This window comes from Dromaius novaehollandiae, unplaced genomic scaffold (genome assembly GCF_036370855.1).
Source record: "Dromaius novaehollandiae isolate bDroNov1 unplaced genomic scaffold, bDroNov1.hap1 HAP1_SCAFFOLD_92, whole genome shotgun sequence".
Classification (NCBI taxonomy): domain Eukaryota; kingdom Metazoa; phylum Chordata; class Aves; order Casuariiformes; family Dromaiidae; genus Dromaius; species Dromaius novaehollandiae.
Window position 1 is genome coordinate 71,686 of NW_026991510.1, and position 12,982 is coordinate 84,667.

Sequence of the window (12,982 nt, forward strand, 5' to 3'; positions counted from 1 at the left end):
AAAAGACAGTCGTTCCCTTTTCTAGAAGGCTATGCACTTCGGTTCCTAATAGCTGTAGTAATGAAGCCAGATAAGCGTTCGGGAGGAGCCCAAGCCACTTTTGTCTAGCGAGTATTTTGCAAGGGGGACAGGAAAGCGCTGCGCCCTGCTCCTTGCTGCCCTCGCGTGTCTGAAAAGCGGCACTGCACGCGGGAGTGGGGGCGCGCATGCGCATTGCGTTCCGGCGCGCTGACTGCTGCCCTCGCGTGTCGACAAGGCAGCACTGCAGCCGCCGGCGGCCACCGCTGCGTACGAAGACCGTGGCAGGCAGCCGGCGCACACGTGCGCGCTGCCGGTCGCCGTGTTCGCCGCTACTCTGCGCTCTCTCGGGGGCGGGTAAGCGAAGGGGCCGCGCTCGTGCCCCCTGCCCGGTGCTCACGGACCGGGAGCGCTTTTCCCGAGAGGGCTTTTCCTTCTCGGTGCTTCCTGGGGGCGCAGGGACGGGCAGTGCCGTCTCGGAGCTGCTCCGCGGCACTCTCTCCCCGGGGCAGCCCCAGCGCCTGCTCGCTGATGCCCGCCGCTCTCTCGGGCGCGGGCAGAGCAGCCTCAGGGCGCTCGCTGCTCGGCCTGAGCGCCGGGGTGGCGCGGTGGGTTGCGGTTCGCGCGCGGGAGCCGGCCGGCTGCAGCGCCGCGCTGCGACCACGCGAGGGTGGGGCCATTGCATCTCGCCTGCCTCGCGCTGCGCTCCCCCGCCCCTCCCGCGCGGTCCTGGGCGGCGCACGCGCGGTGCGGCGGCGCGAGCCCTGGGCGGCCGGCGCACGCGTGGTGCGGTGGCGGGCAAGATGGCGGCGAGCAGGGCGGGTGTTTTCGCTGGATGGCAGCGGGCGAGGGCAGAGGCGGCCTGGAGTCGAGCATGTGGGGGCCGCGGTGAGGCGAGGTGAGGCGAGCGTGTGCCTTTGGGTGGCCATGGGTGTCGGGCTGTGTCCTGCCAGCCGGGGCCGTCGCTGCGTGGAGGCGGCGGGGCGGGGCAGGGGGGGGGAGTCGGGCCCGGCGCCGCGCCGCGCCGCGCCAGGTCTGCGCGGCGCCGGGTCTGCCGGAGCGCGGCTCTGACTCTCCCTTTTGCGTGTGTCGCCTGTAGGGCCCCGGTTCCTTCCCAGCGCGGGCCGGTCCGTGCGCTCGCCCCTGCGGACGCAGCCTGGAGGAGTGTGTGTGGGGGTGTCTGCGCGGGGGTCTGGATGTCTCTAGCAGCGGCACGGCAGCCTGATGCCTCCTCTCGTCTGGGATGCGGGGTCCTTGGTGAGTTCCCTGCTGCCTCCTCTGGCATTCTCTGCGAGCTCATAGATCCCTCCACCTCCTCTCCCCCCACCCCCCGCCCCGCTCCCCTGTCTGGTGGGGTGGGAGACCGGTGGCTCCTGCTGCCGAGCTGAGAGCCACGTAGGGCACCCCTATGTGCTCACTACGCATCTGGGATGGCACCCCCGCCCTGAGGGCCCCGCAGAGTCCCACCCTTCCTGCAACCAGCCCCCTCAAAGCCATTAAACCACCCACAAATCCTGCCCCAACGCCCCCACAGGCCCCAAAACGCCTCCGAGCCCTGCCGCAATGTTGTCACTGACTCCAGACCTTCCCCTGCACTCTGTCCAAGGCCCCAAACATTCCTCAAACTGCTGCCAGACCCAGTCCCTGCAGCAGTGAGGTGTTCTAACAAAGATGGGGTGTGATCTGCATCTCCGCCTCGACTCAGTCCCGCTTTAGAGAAACAGGAACTTACAGCACTTCCTGGTGAAGAGTGTTGACGGGTGGATGCATGGATGACAAAGAGATTTTTCTCTCTTTTCTTCTGAGCCGCCTCTCAGAAGCCTCTGTGTGTGCACGATGTGGCTGATCTGGGATAATCGTGCTGTGCGCAGTGCTTAAGGAGAACATTGCCCTAAAATGGCGGGCTAAGGAATAGCCTAAAAAACCTAAAAGGCTCGGGAAAAGCCAAAGAGAACACCGATGGGCTCTGGGAAGCCCCAGTGATGCTAGCGAAAACAGCGTGGCTTTTAGGCACCTCCTCAGAGCAGCAGCAATGTCTCGCTCCAGCCTATGGGACAATGGGGACTCTTAATTACCGCCTTGAATTAGCACAAGTGTTGCAAAAGCAGAAGGGACTAGGGAGCATGCAGAGCAGGTTATGGACTATATGGTGAGTTTAAACAAGCAACAAGCCCCTCTGCAAACAGAAACAGGTTTAGCCCTAAGTAATAGATGAAGGTAGCTGTGAGTAACGTGAAGCGAAGCGGTGACGTCAGTCACCCCGAAAGCCTCGGAGAAGCGGTCTGAAAATCTGGTACCCTCGCGGCCTCGGCAGTCTTTTTGGTTTGTTTGGCAGGGTAGCCCACCGAAGGGGGACATCTCAAAGAGAAGCAGCAAGACCTGGGGATCCGGTGGTTCATTTTGGTCGTTGCCTGTGAGGCCAGCATCCAAGAGTAAGAGGAAGCTAGGAGCAGTCTCAAAAAGGTAATAGGTTTGAAACAGAGACAGGCAAATCGAGGGCTATCTTTCTTCCACATAGTTAAAGACGGAGAGAGTTGTCGGTTAAGCGCATGCATACGAGGGTTTGCGAACAGTAACAATAACACTGAAGCGGAATAAAAATAAGGTTTCGTGGGAAGATGGCGTTAGGTAGGTATTAGGCGACGTGCCCGCCTGCCTAATAACCTAGCCCTATTTGCTGTGTGTAACGTTTCCAGACTGTTTACCCTGCAACGTATGGTGCAAAGTGCCGTATTAAGACCTTTCCCTTAAGGAAAAGAAGAAGAAAGAAAAGAAAAAAAAGGGGAAAAAAGAAAACAGGGTAAAGAGAAAAAGATCATGCATAAACCTAAGCGTTTCACTGGAAGTAAAACGCTAGTTTTATCGCTTCCTTACAGAGATGGAACCAAGGACAGCAAATGCTGACGAAGAGAAGAGACGGACAAGCGTTTGCTTGTGGTTAATACCGAAGGGACGGGATGAAACAAGGAAGCCAGAATGCAGCGGCCCCTCGATATCACCAGGAACTGCTACAGGAGGAGGCGTTCTGGCACGGGTAACTAAGGTAAGTATCGCTAATGACTGTTAGCAGTTATTTCGGCCTCCCCGAGGCAGCGCTGAGGACTAAGTAACCTGAGGGGCTCTGGCCTGGGTTAGGGCAGAAGTGCAGGCAGGCGGGATCAGGCATTTTCCTCTCAGCTCTCCGAGCTGAATCCTAGCCCTGAAGGAAAAAGCACTGGGGGGAGGCTACTTGGACATCTGCCACGTCGAGGGCAGGGGCAGGAGCTGACCCTTCCCCGACGGACGGACGGACAGACACTGGTGCGGCGGTGACTCTTTGGATATCGCAGGTAAGGGGAGGCACGCTGGTGCTGAGCTCCAGGGCGGTTTGCCTGAACACGATGTCCGGGGCAGGAGGTTACGCATTGTGTCCGGGGCTGGGAGCTGGTCCCCGAGTCCCATGTACTTGGGAGTGCCTGCGCTTGCCAGGGAGCCCGGTGCTGTTCCCAGAGCTGCGGGGAATTTCCCTTGTGTTGCCTGGACCCTCGGGGCTCTTGGGGGTGTTTCCCCTCATCGCGAGGGCAGCCAGAGCCCCTCCAGGGCTGCGTGAGGTCCCCGAACCGCTCCCGGATTTGCTTTTGGCATTCCGCAGTGTCGCTCGTGTGCCTGGGGCAGCCTGCAGGCGCCATCCTGTCAGCCGTGTTGAGCCCTGCGGCGTGCCTGGTGACCCCTCTGGTGTGCGCCAAGGCCCTTCCTCTGTATTTTGGTCTGCCCCAGAGCCCTGCACTTGCCCTCTGATGCCCTCAGGACCCCTCAGTTCACATTCTGGGTTGCCCCCGAGCCCTCTGTGTGGTAGGTAAGTATTGCTAATGACTGTTAGCAGTTATTTCGGCCTCCCCGAGGCAGCGCTGAGGACTGAGTAACCCGTTCCTACCCTGTGGCTGCTGTTCCCTGTATCTGCCTTAGCTTTGCTTTGGCTGTTTCTCTTTTGTTTTGTTATCGTACACGCAGCTACGGAAAGGAATAGATGTCATACTTACTTTTTTAGATTAATTGCCACGGCTGAAGTTGAAGAGACCGAGAAACGTAAGCCCCGAAGGGGCACATCTTGGAGAGAGGGGGCTAGACCTAGCGATCCAGTTGTTCGTTTTGGTCGTCGCCTGTGAGGCCAGCATCCAAGAGTAAGAGGAAGCTAGGAGCAGTCTCAAAAAGGTAATAGGTTTGAAACAGAGACAGGCAAATCGAGGGCTGTCGTTCCTCCACGTAGTTAAAGACCGAGAGAATTGTCGGTTAAGCGCATGCATACGAGGGTTTGCGAACAGTAACAATAACACTGAAGCAGAATAAAAATAAGGTTTTGTGGAAGATGGCATTAGGTAGATATTAGGCGACGTGCCCACCTGCCTAATAACCTAGCCCTAATTGCTGTGTGTAACGTTTCCAGACCGTTTACCCTGCAACGTATGGTGCAAAGTGCCGTATTAAGACCTTTCCCTTAAGGAAAAGAAGAAGAAGGAAAAAAAAGGGGGGGGGGGGCGGGGGGAGGAAAAGAGCACGGTAAAGAGAAAAAGAACATCTAAGTGTTTCCTTGAAAGTAAAATGGGAGTTTCTCTCTTTGTTACAGAGATGGGACCAACGATAGCAAATGCTGACCAAGAGAAAGCAGTTTTTTGTGGTTAATACCTAAGGGACGGGATGAAGCAAGGAAGCAAAAATGCGGCGGACCCTCGATGTCGCCAGAAGCGGCTGCAGCAGGAGGTGTTCTGGCACGGGTGACTTAAGGCAAGCGTCGATAATGACCGTTAGTTATTTTGGCCTCCCAGAAGCAGCACTGAGGACTGAGTAAACCGTTCCTACCCCGTGGCTATCGCTAACTGTATCTGCCTTAGTTTTGCTTTGGTTGTTTCTATTTTGCGTTGTTACTGCACGCGCGTACATGGAAAGGGAAAGACAGAACGAATGCTCTCTTAGATTAATTGCCACGGCTGAAGTTGAAGAGAGTAAAAAACGTGAGCAAGCTGAAGTAATAGAATCCAAGGGAGCCAAGTGAAAGCTGTCTCCCTCTGCCAGAAAAAGGGAAAGCCCATTCCTCCTGGCGAGGAAGGAGCGCCGTTAATAGCGATCCGAATAATAGATCGCCAGCGTATAACGGAAGGTCTGTATGCATTACGAGAAGTGCTCTGCGTACATTTGTCTCCGTGCGTGTGACTTTACGTGCCTGTGAAGCGTCATACTTGATGAGCTGCGAGACAGCAAATTATTGTCTTGGGGGTGTGGTGGTCAAGTGACCAGAGCTACTGAAGAGGAAGGGAGCGAGAGAAGGGTCTGAAGTGTAAAACTGAGAGATCGATTTCAGGAAGGCTCGATGAGTGCGAGCCCCAGGTTAGTTACCTGGCAATGGTATTTGGGGAGACGGGAAGACAGTAGATAGGTTGAAGCCTCGTGGAATTAAGGCTCCTTCTCACCGGTTCCCGCTTAGAGCAATTGTAGGAGGATTTAGTTTCCTCCAGCAGCATTAAGGTGGCTTTGCCGGTGTCAGCAGACCGCGGTGGAAAGTACTGGGAGGGAGTCGGGAAGGGAGCTGGGACGAGGAACGTGACGCTGCTTTCACTGAACTGGGAGAAGTGGCTATAAAACCTCCTGCCCTCAAATTCCCAGGACAAGGAAAGCCTTTTTCGGTAATGCTTTCCACATCTGCTGACTGCGTGGGAGCAGCACCGCTAGAAAATGGCGGTAAAGGAAAGCGGGTGCCAGTCGCCTCACCTTTACGTCCCCTTTGGGGCTGGAACAAAAAGTCTCTGGCTGTGAGAAAGACTGTTTAGCAGCGATCTGGGCTGTAACCGTCTTTGAGACTTTTAGCTTTGATCGCGCAGGGGCCATCCAGTCTGTTCAATTCCCTCTAAAGTAGTCACGTCAGGGAAATGAAGAGACAGCGGAGTATCATCTATCCAAGTGGCGCAGTGGGTGCTGATCTTAATGAGCGGGGGCAGGGGGGCGGTTGCTGTGCAAGAGTTACAAGCAGTGGCTCTTCTTGTGCGCGTCTGAATTGACTGAGGGGCAGAGCACGGTTGCGCCAAAAACATGGACGCAGGAGGTTTCCGAGAGGTTGATCTCTAGCGGCTACTTAGTCTGACTTCCCTTTCGCGGCAAGCCCGACTGTCTTCATAGCTCCCAGAACAGGGGTTGGGGGAAGCGGTACTTGTGGCTTGCGTATTCTCATTTACCTTGCTTGAGTGTGTATATTGGATCCGCTTTTGTGCTTATAAACAACTTTGGATTCTTATGATTTTCTGCAGAGCTTTGATCTTTTTCTTTTTTTCTTTTTCTTCTCGGTTTGTTTCTTTTTTTTTTTTTTTTGCTTTGCTCCCTCCCTGATGGATTTTACTATGCCTCCGTCAACGAGCGCTGGCTGGCAAAGTTGCTGTGTCCCAGCGGAGACTCTTAGGCGAGACGGAGGAGTTCAGATCCGCAGCCTGCCAGAAGAACGTCGCCCGGGAGGGGTCACTAGCCTCGAGCTATAGGTGCTGGTGCGTGTGGCTCGTTGTGTCAGACGCGAAGGGGTTTTCTTTGGCTGCGGAAATTTTAGCTTGCCTTTACACCCTGTAGCGGTAGTATTTTTGTTTTGATAAACTGTGTTAATTGTAGGTGTTCAGGACCTCGGGGAACAACCGTGTGCTGCCGTGAAGAACTACAGGCTACCACCGCTCTCGGACCTTTGTAAGTTATCATGCGTCGACAGCTTCCAGGAGAATTCAAACGCCAGCGGAAAGGTTCTCCGCCCGGTCCCGACAAGGAGGCTTCGGCCACAGGAAGATCGGCAGCGTCCTTACCGGACTCGCGGGTAATAAGCCACGATGCGTGGACCGACAAAGGAGGGGGGAATAGCGACTGGTAGCCCAGAGTCTTCGGTAAGACAGAGTCTTGCTGTTGCTAGCTGGGCCACGAGGTCTGTGCGAAGCCTCGCCTGTCTGTTTGGAGCTCTGTTTTGGTCTGTTTACCTGGAATGACCAGTGAGGCCTAAAATAAGAATTTTTGTGGCTAGATGGGTAAGCCGTGACCGCACCCGTCTTTGCCTTGCTTCGCTGCCTAGCAGCAACTTGGGACGCCAGAGTAAAAACTGCCGCAGTGCTTAAGGGAGGCTCTGCATTTGCCCAGGTTAGGGAGCCATCGTTAAAGCTTTGGGGGAAGAAAGCTCTAAAAGGAGAATCTCCCAGTGACCTTGGTGGCTTGATTCACTTGCAGGATGCTGTTCTGAGGGCCAGCAACTCGAAGGGATGCAGCTCAGCCCGTTTTGTTGACTTCGGTGATGCTGTTTTGAAGAAGCATGTAAGTACAGAAGGGGTCTGGGAGGGTTTTCAAACAAGATGGGAAAGAGCAAGGAAGATTTGAGAGCGTGGAAAAACTAGGTGCCGCGGGTACTGAAGTTGTTACGGGCTGAGGGCATTTGGCGTTGAGCATCTGAGAGGGGCTAATGCACGAGGAACGGTAAAATGCTGTGACTGAACGCGAGGTTCCTCCCCGGCCTGGGCCCGTGTGTGCACCCTCACTCCTACAGACACCCCGGAGCCGTAGGGAAACAGGTGAGCAGGCCCACGAGCGGACTTTGGGCGCAGCGGTGCGCAGAGAGTGCTGCGGGCTCGGCCGGTGGGGTGGAGTCAGAGCATGGCGAGGGCTGTTCCGGGCTGTCGGGATCCATCCGGTTCCGTTCCCTGCCCCTCTGTCCAGCGCTCCATCCTTCTCTTTCTTTCCCCGTGGCTCTGTGCGGTGCCCCATCCCTTTGTTTAGCTACTCGTTCCTCTGCCCAGCTCCCCCATCCCTCTTGTACTCTTTCCATCTCTGTGACAATAACTGCGTCCCTCTAACTGGCTCTTTATCGCTCTATCCAGCTCTTCATCGTCCTCTTCCTCTCCCTATCCCAGTACCTGCCCGCTGTCCTTCCGTGCGGCTCCCCATCCGTCTGCCGCTCTCGTCTGCCTTTCTGCCTGTACTTCTCTTTGCCTTCCCAGCCCTCTGTCCACCCCTCCAGCCGTCTCTCTCTATTTCCATCCCTCTGCTCGGCTTCTCATCCATTTGCCTCCCTATCCCTCTTTTCCCCTGTTTTGTCCCATCTCTCTGTCTGAATTGCCCTCCCTCTTTTTCTCTCTCCACCTTTCTGGCCACCTCTTCGTCGTTCTCGTCCTCTTCCCATCGCTCCGACTGGCTCCCTGTCCCTCTCTTCCCGTCCCCGTTCCTCTCTCCGGTTCTCCCCCCTTCTCTTTTGCTCCCTCGCCGTTCCTCTGGCCGCCTCGCCTTCCCCATTTTTCTCTCTTCTGGTCCCTGGTCCTCTGTGCAGCCCTCCCTCCATCTGTGTGGCCCTCTGTCCCTCTCTTTCTCTTCCTTTGTCCAGCGCCCAGACCCTGGGGCCGGCTCTCTGTCCCTCTCTTTCTTTTTCCCTCCATCCATCTGCCAAGCTCTCTGTCCCTCTTTTCTTTTGGTCTCCCCCCGTCCCCGTGTCCAGGTGGAGGTCTGTCGTTCCTTTGCGTTTTGTCTGGTGCGGCGGGTGGTGAGAGGCGGTCGGCGCTCGGCAGAGATGGTGATCGGCACCGCCCGGAGGGTGCCGTCGGTCGGTCTGGCTCGGGTCACATCGGACGCCTCTGCGGGGACTCTGCCCGCGGAGATGCGGGGCTGTGGGTGTGCAGCGGGGGAGCGCTAGCGGGCTAGAGATGCCGTGGGGTACGCGGCAGGCAGCGAAGAGGCTCCTGGGGAAGGTGTCACGGAGGCAGAGAGCAGCAGAGGCTCTGAGACCTTGGGCGTTAGGACAGGCGCTCGCGGTAGGGCGGTCTGGAGCTGCTGCTGCTGTCTGTCCTACTCGTCAGCGCGGTCTGCAGTTACGGCCTCTTGTCTGCCTGCGCGCAGCCAGGGCTGTCACGTGGTGCAGCTTGAGTTGCGATTGCGATGCTGGCATCGAGCCCACTTTTCTGTCAGGTCTGCCTTTATGCAAAGTGGTGTCTTCCCTATGTCTACAGCTCAACCCATGTTGTTGATTTAGTGCTTCCTGAGGGGATATGCTGTGCTGTCAACACCCACACCCACCCCACCCCTGCCATCGCTTCCTGATGAATGCAATCATTTACATAGCTTCTGGCTTGTTTCTTTCCTTGGAACTCCTTTCTCTTTGCTGTTCTGGTCCCTCCAAACAATTTCTGTTTCTAGCATTATTAGTGTTGGGCCCTAAACCTTCTAGACCTTCCTTCTTTGAAGTCCAGAGGTTCCAGTATTGTTTGTACTTTGAGAGTAAAGGTCCTTCACAACTCATGTCTTAAGTATGTAACTGTCTTACCTGGGATTTTTGTTTTTGCAAGTTACTGTTTCTTTCAGGAGCCAGCTACAACAGTAACTTTGCTATAGCAGAGAAATGGGGTTACATGTGTATGAGCAACAGCACCGTAGTACACAGCAAAGCCATAATCTACAGTACTGGCAGCACAAGTCAGTTTCCCATCAGCTCCATCTCTCCAGGGTTTGGAGGTTTTGGAGGCCTTAGTTTTTATCCTGCCTTGGCTGGATGGTGCTTTCTGAGAGTGTCCATCAGAGGCAGAGTTTCCCTGCGGAGGACCATCTAGCAAAGGCTGGAGGCGGCCGGGTGCCTGAGCGAGCCTGCCTGTCCATGAGAGCTGCTGTGACAACTTTGTGATGAAATGGAGCCAGAGAGGGTGACTGAAGCAGCACGGAGGGTCAGTCATAACTGTGGGAACAATTACGGGCCTTGGACTAGGGAGTAGTTCTAGGAGGGCCGTGCAGTTGCCCAGCCTCTAACTAACTGCTCTGGCCTCTTTGCAGGTGCCGAAGCCCAGTCGGGCAGTCGAAGGAGCCTTGTCACAGCTGGGAGCTCTGCGGAGATGCGCGGCTGGCCATGGAGAGTGAGCTCTGACTTGCAGCGTGGACACAGCTAAGTCCTGGGCTGCATCATATGTGAGCAGTGCTGGGAGGTGCGAGGTGATTGTTCCCTAGGTGGTCACTGGTGTCACTGGCTGTGGATGTTTGCCCATGGAGCTGAGAGGACCAAAAATATTAATTGTCTGACCCGGAGATGAATTAGTGCTTGCAGTGCTTCAGGTAGGTTCAGTGCAAGTGCAGCTTAGTGCAGTCCTGTGGAGTGATTCTTGCACATGCTCACATTTGAATGGTGGCTAAAACCAAGCCTCTAAACAGCAGCTGTAACGTGATTCTGGTGCATGTCTTCCCGTTCTGCTGTGCTTCTAGAGGAAGGGAAAACTTCTTAAGCTGTGGGCAAAACTCCTTGCCTTCTCTTTACTGTTTTCATGCATATGGGTGCTTTGGTGTTTGTTGCTTAAAGCTGAGGGTTTGGAATTTTTCACTTAAGGTTTATTGTTTAGTTTGTTGTTGAGGGTCTCTCACTCCGGAGTTACAGTTTATTCCTTTCTTTTGTGGGGCTCAGTCTTTATCAGTCAGGGTTTACAGTTTGCTCGTTTAGTGATCAGGGCGCAGAATTTAAAATCCAGCCTTAGCCATAAATTTTAAAGTCTCGGCAACTATTAGGGTTCCAAGACTTGCAGTTAGCGTTCAGGGCTTATGACTTACTGATAAAGGAAAAGGGCTAAATCCTTAGATAATAAACTGTAAGCCCTGAAGCCTAAGCAGCAGGCTGCAAACCCTTCTTTGGGCTTTGTAACCTTCCCCTGTACCCAGCGTTCAGCTCTGCACACTGACCTGAGTTCTGGATTTGATATGGCACAGGCCCATCACACGGAGACTGGCAATGTGACGGGTGAGCTGAGAGCTGTGGAAGTGTCTTGCAGGGCTCTAGCCTGGGGTAGGGCAGAAGTGCAGACAGGCAAGATCAGGCATTTTCCTCTCATCTCTGAGATGAATCCTATGCCTGAAGGAAAAAGCAGAGGAGTAGGCTGTCAGCTACTCGGACACCTGCCACAACAAGGGCAGCAGCAGGAGATGACCCTTCCCTGATGGATGGATGGATGCTGGTGTGGTGATGACTCTTCAGGCATCACAGGTAAGGGGAAGCATGCTGACACTGAGCTCCATGGCAGACTTGCTTCCAGCTATTGTTTCTGCGCAGTAAAGCAATAAACAGTTGCTTTATTCTTTGTACTCATCTCTGTGGTTCCTGCTGTTGGTTTGCCTGAAGATGATGCCCAGGGGAGGAGGTTACACATTGTGTCCGGGGCTGGGAGCTGGTCCCCGAGTCCCTTGTACTTTGGAGTGCCTGCGCTTCCCAGGGAACCCAGTGCTGTTGACAGAGCTGTGGGGAATTTCCCTTGCATTGCCTGGGCTCTTGGGGGTGTTTCCCATCATTGTGGGGGCAGCCAGGGCCCCTGCAGGGCTATGTGAGGTCCCCAGACTGCTTCTGGATTTGCTTTCAGCACTCCCCAGTGTCCCTTGTGGGTCTGGTGCCAGGGCCTGTGTGCCTGGAGTGGGGAGATAGAGTTTCCATGGGGATGGGGGGAGCCTGCAGGCACCATCCTGTCAGCTGCACTGAGCCCTGTGACATGCCTTATGACCCCTCTGGTGTGCCCTAAGCCCCTTTATTTGTATTTTGCTTTGCCCCAGAGCCCTGCATTTGCCCTCTGATGCCCTCCGGAGCCCTCAATGCACATTTTGGGTTGCCCCCAAGGGCTCTGTGTGCCTTTTGTTGGGCCCTGTGGTTGTTTTGCAGCACACTGCAAAGTTCTCTGTTTAGCTTTCTCTCCTGTCCCAGAGTTTTCTGGGTGCTTCTTGGTGGTGCCCCCAGAGTCACTCTGTTTGCTCTGTCATTGGCTTTTTCTACTTTTGTTGTACCCAGAGCTCTCCATTTGTTCTCTTGTCCTCTGCATACTCCCCTTTCCCCTCTCTATACCCCAGGCCTCTCCCTTCAGCTTTCAGGAAGCTGCTCTCAGGAGTGGGGGTGCCTCTGCTGCCCTGGCAGCCCCAGTTGTCCCTGATGGGGCTGATGGCCATTCCCTCTCCCCAGTTCCTGATGGGCTGCAGCTGTGGACCCTGGGGCTGGGATGAATGCCAGGTGGAGCTGGGTGGCAGGACAGGCCCCAGGTGGGGCTCCATGGCTGGGACAGGTGGGACAAGCCCCAGGTGGGGCTGATGGCAAGGGCGGGCACACGCCTGGGCTGGGGCTGCATTTGGGGGAAGCTCATGCTGGGGCTGGTTCCGGACGATGGAGCTGCTGCTGAGCACTGCTGCCTGGGACCGGCACGCGGCTGCCCTGCGGAGGAGGTGAGCGGGGCTGGGGGGGTGCGCGCTCTGGGCTGCAGGTCCCTCACGTGCCGGGGGTCCTGGTGGGTGGGAGTGTCCCGGGCAGCGCAGCACAACTGGGGTGCACTGGGGCCAGGGGAAACTGCACCGGGGCTAGGGAGGGTGGTGTGCTGGGGCAGTGGGGGCTGAGGATGTGGTGGGGAAGAGCGGTGCACTGGGGCCATGGAGGTGGAGGGAGGAAGGGGGTGTGCCGAGGCTGTGGTGGTATGGGGAGGGGGGGAAGGGGGTGCGTTGGGGTTCGGGTGGGGAGGGAGGAGGTGCAGTGGGTCTGCAGTGGTGCGGGGGGGGGAAGAAGGGGGGTGCGCCAGGACGGGGGAGGGGGGAAGGCAGGCGGTCCACTGGGGCTGTGGTGCGGTTTATTGCGCGGTCGGAGGAGCGCGGGGGGGGCGGGGGATGTCTCCTATGTCCGCTCGGGACCGCGTTGGGGAGGGGGAGGAGGGATCCCAGGGGAAGCGCAGCGAGGGTCGTGGGGGGAGGCAGGGGCAGTGTTGGAGTTGACCCGTAGCCGGCCGCGGCGGTGTCGGGGGAGCCCCGGGCCGGTGCTGTGGACCGCGGGGTCGCGCTCGGGGCTCTGCGGTGGATTCCGGGGAGACAGGGAGGAAAAGGGAACGGGGGCGGGACGGAAAGGAACGGAATCTCCACAGGGTTAAACTTCACCTAGCGCTACGGGGGGGGGGGGTGGGGGGGGGGGAGTGGGGGGGGCCGGGGGAGCTGCTGGCAT

General features: G+C 56.6%; 1 long non-coding RNA gene across 1 annotated transcript; it reads left to right on the top strand.

The window, feature by feature from the left end:
- The first annotated feature begins 868 nt into the window (after positions 1-868).
- On the top strand, positions 869-3,310 carry LOC135327125 (uncharacterized). Its single transcript, XR_010387180.1, has 4 exons — positions 869-916; positions 2,354-2,481; positions 2,895-3,061; positions 3,196-3,310. It is a non-coding gene; the product is annotated as an uncharacterized LOC135327125 (long non-coding RNA).
- Positions 3,311-12,982: the final 9,672 nt, after the last annotated feature.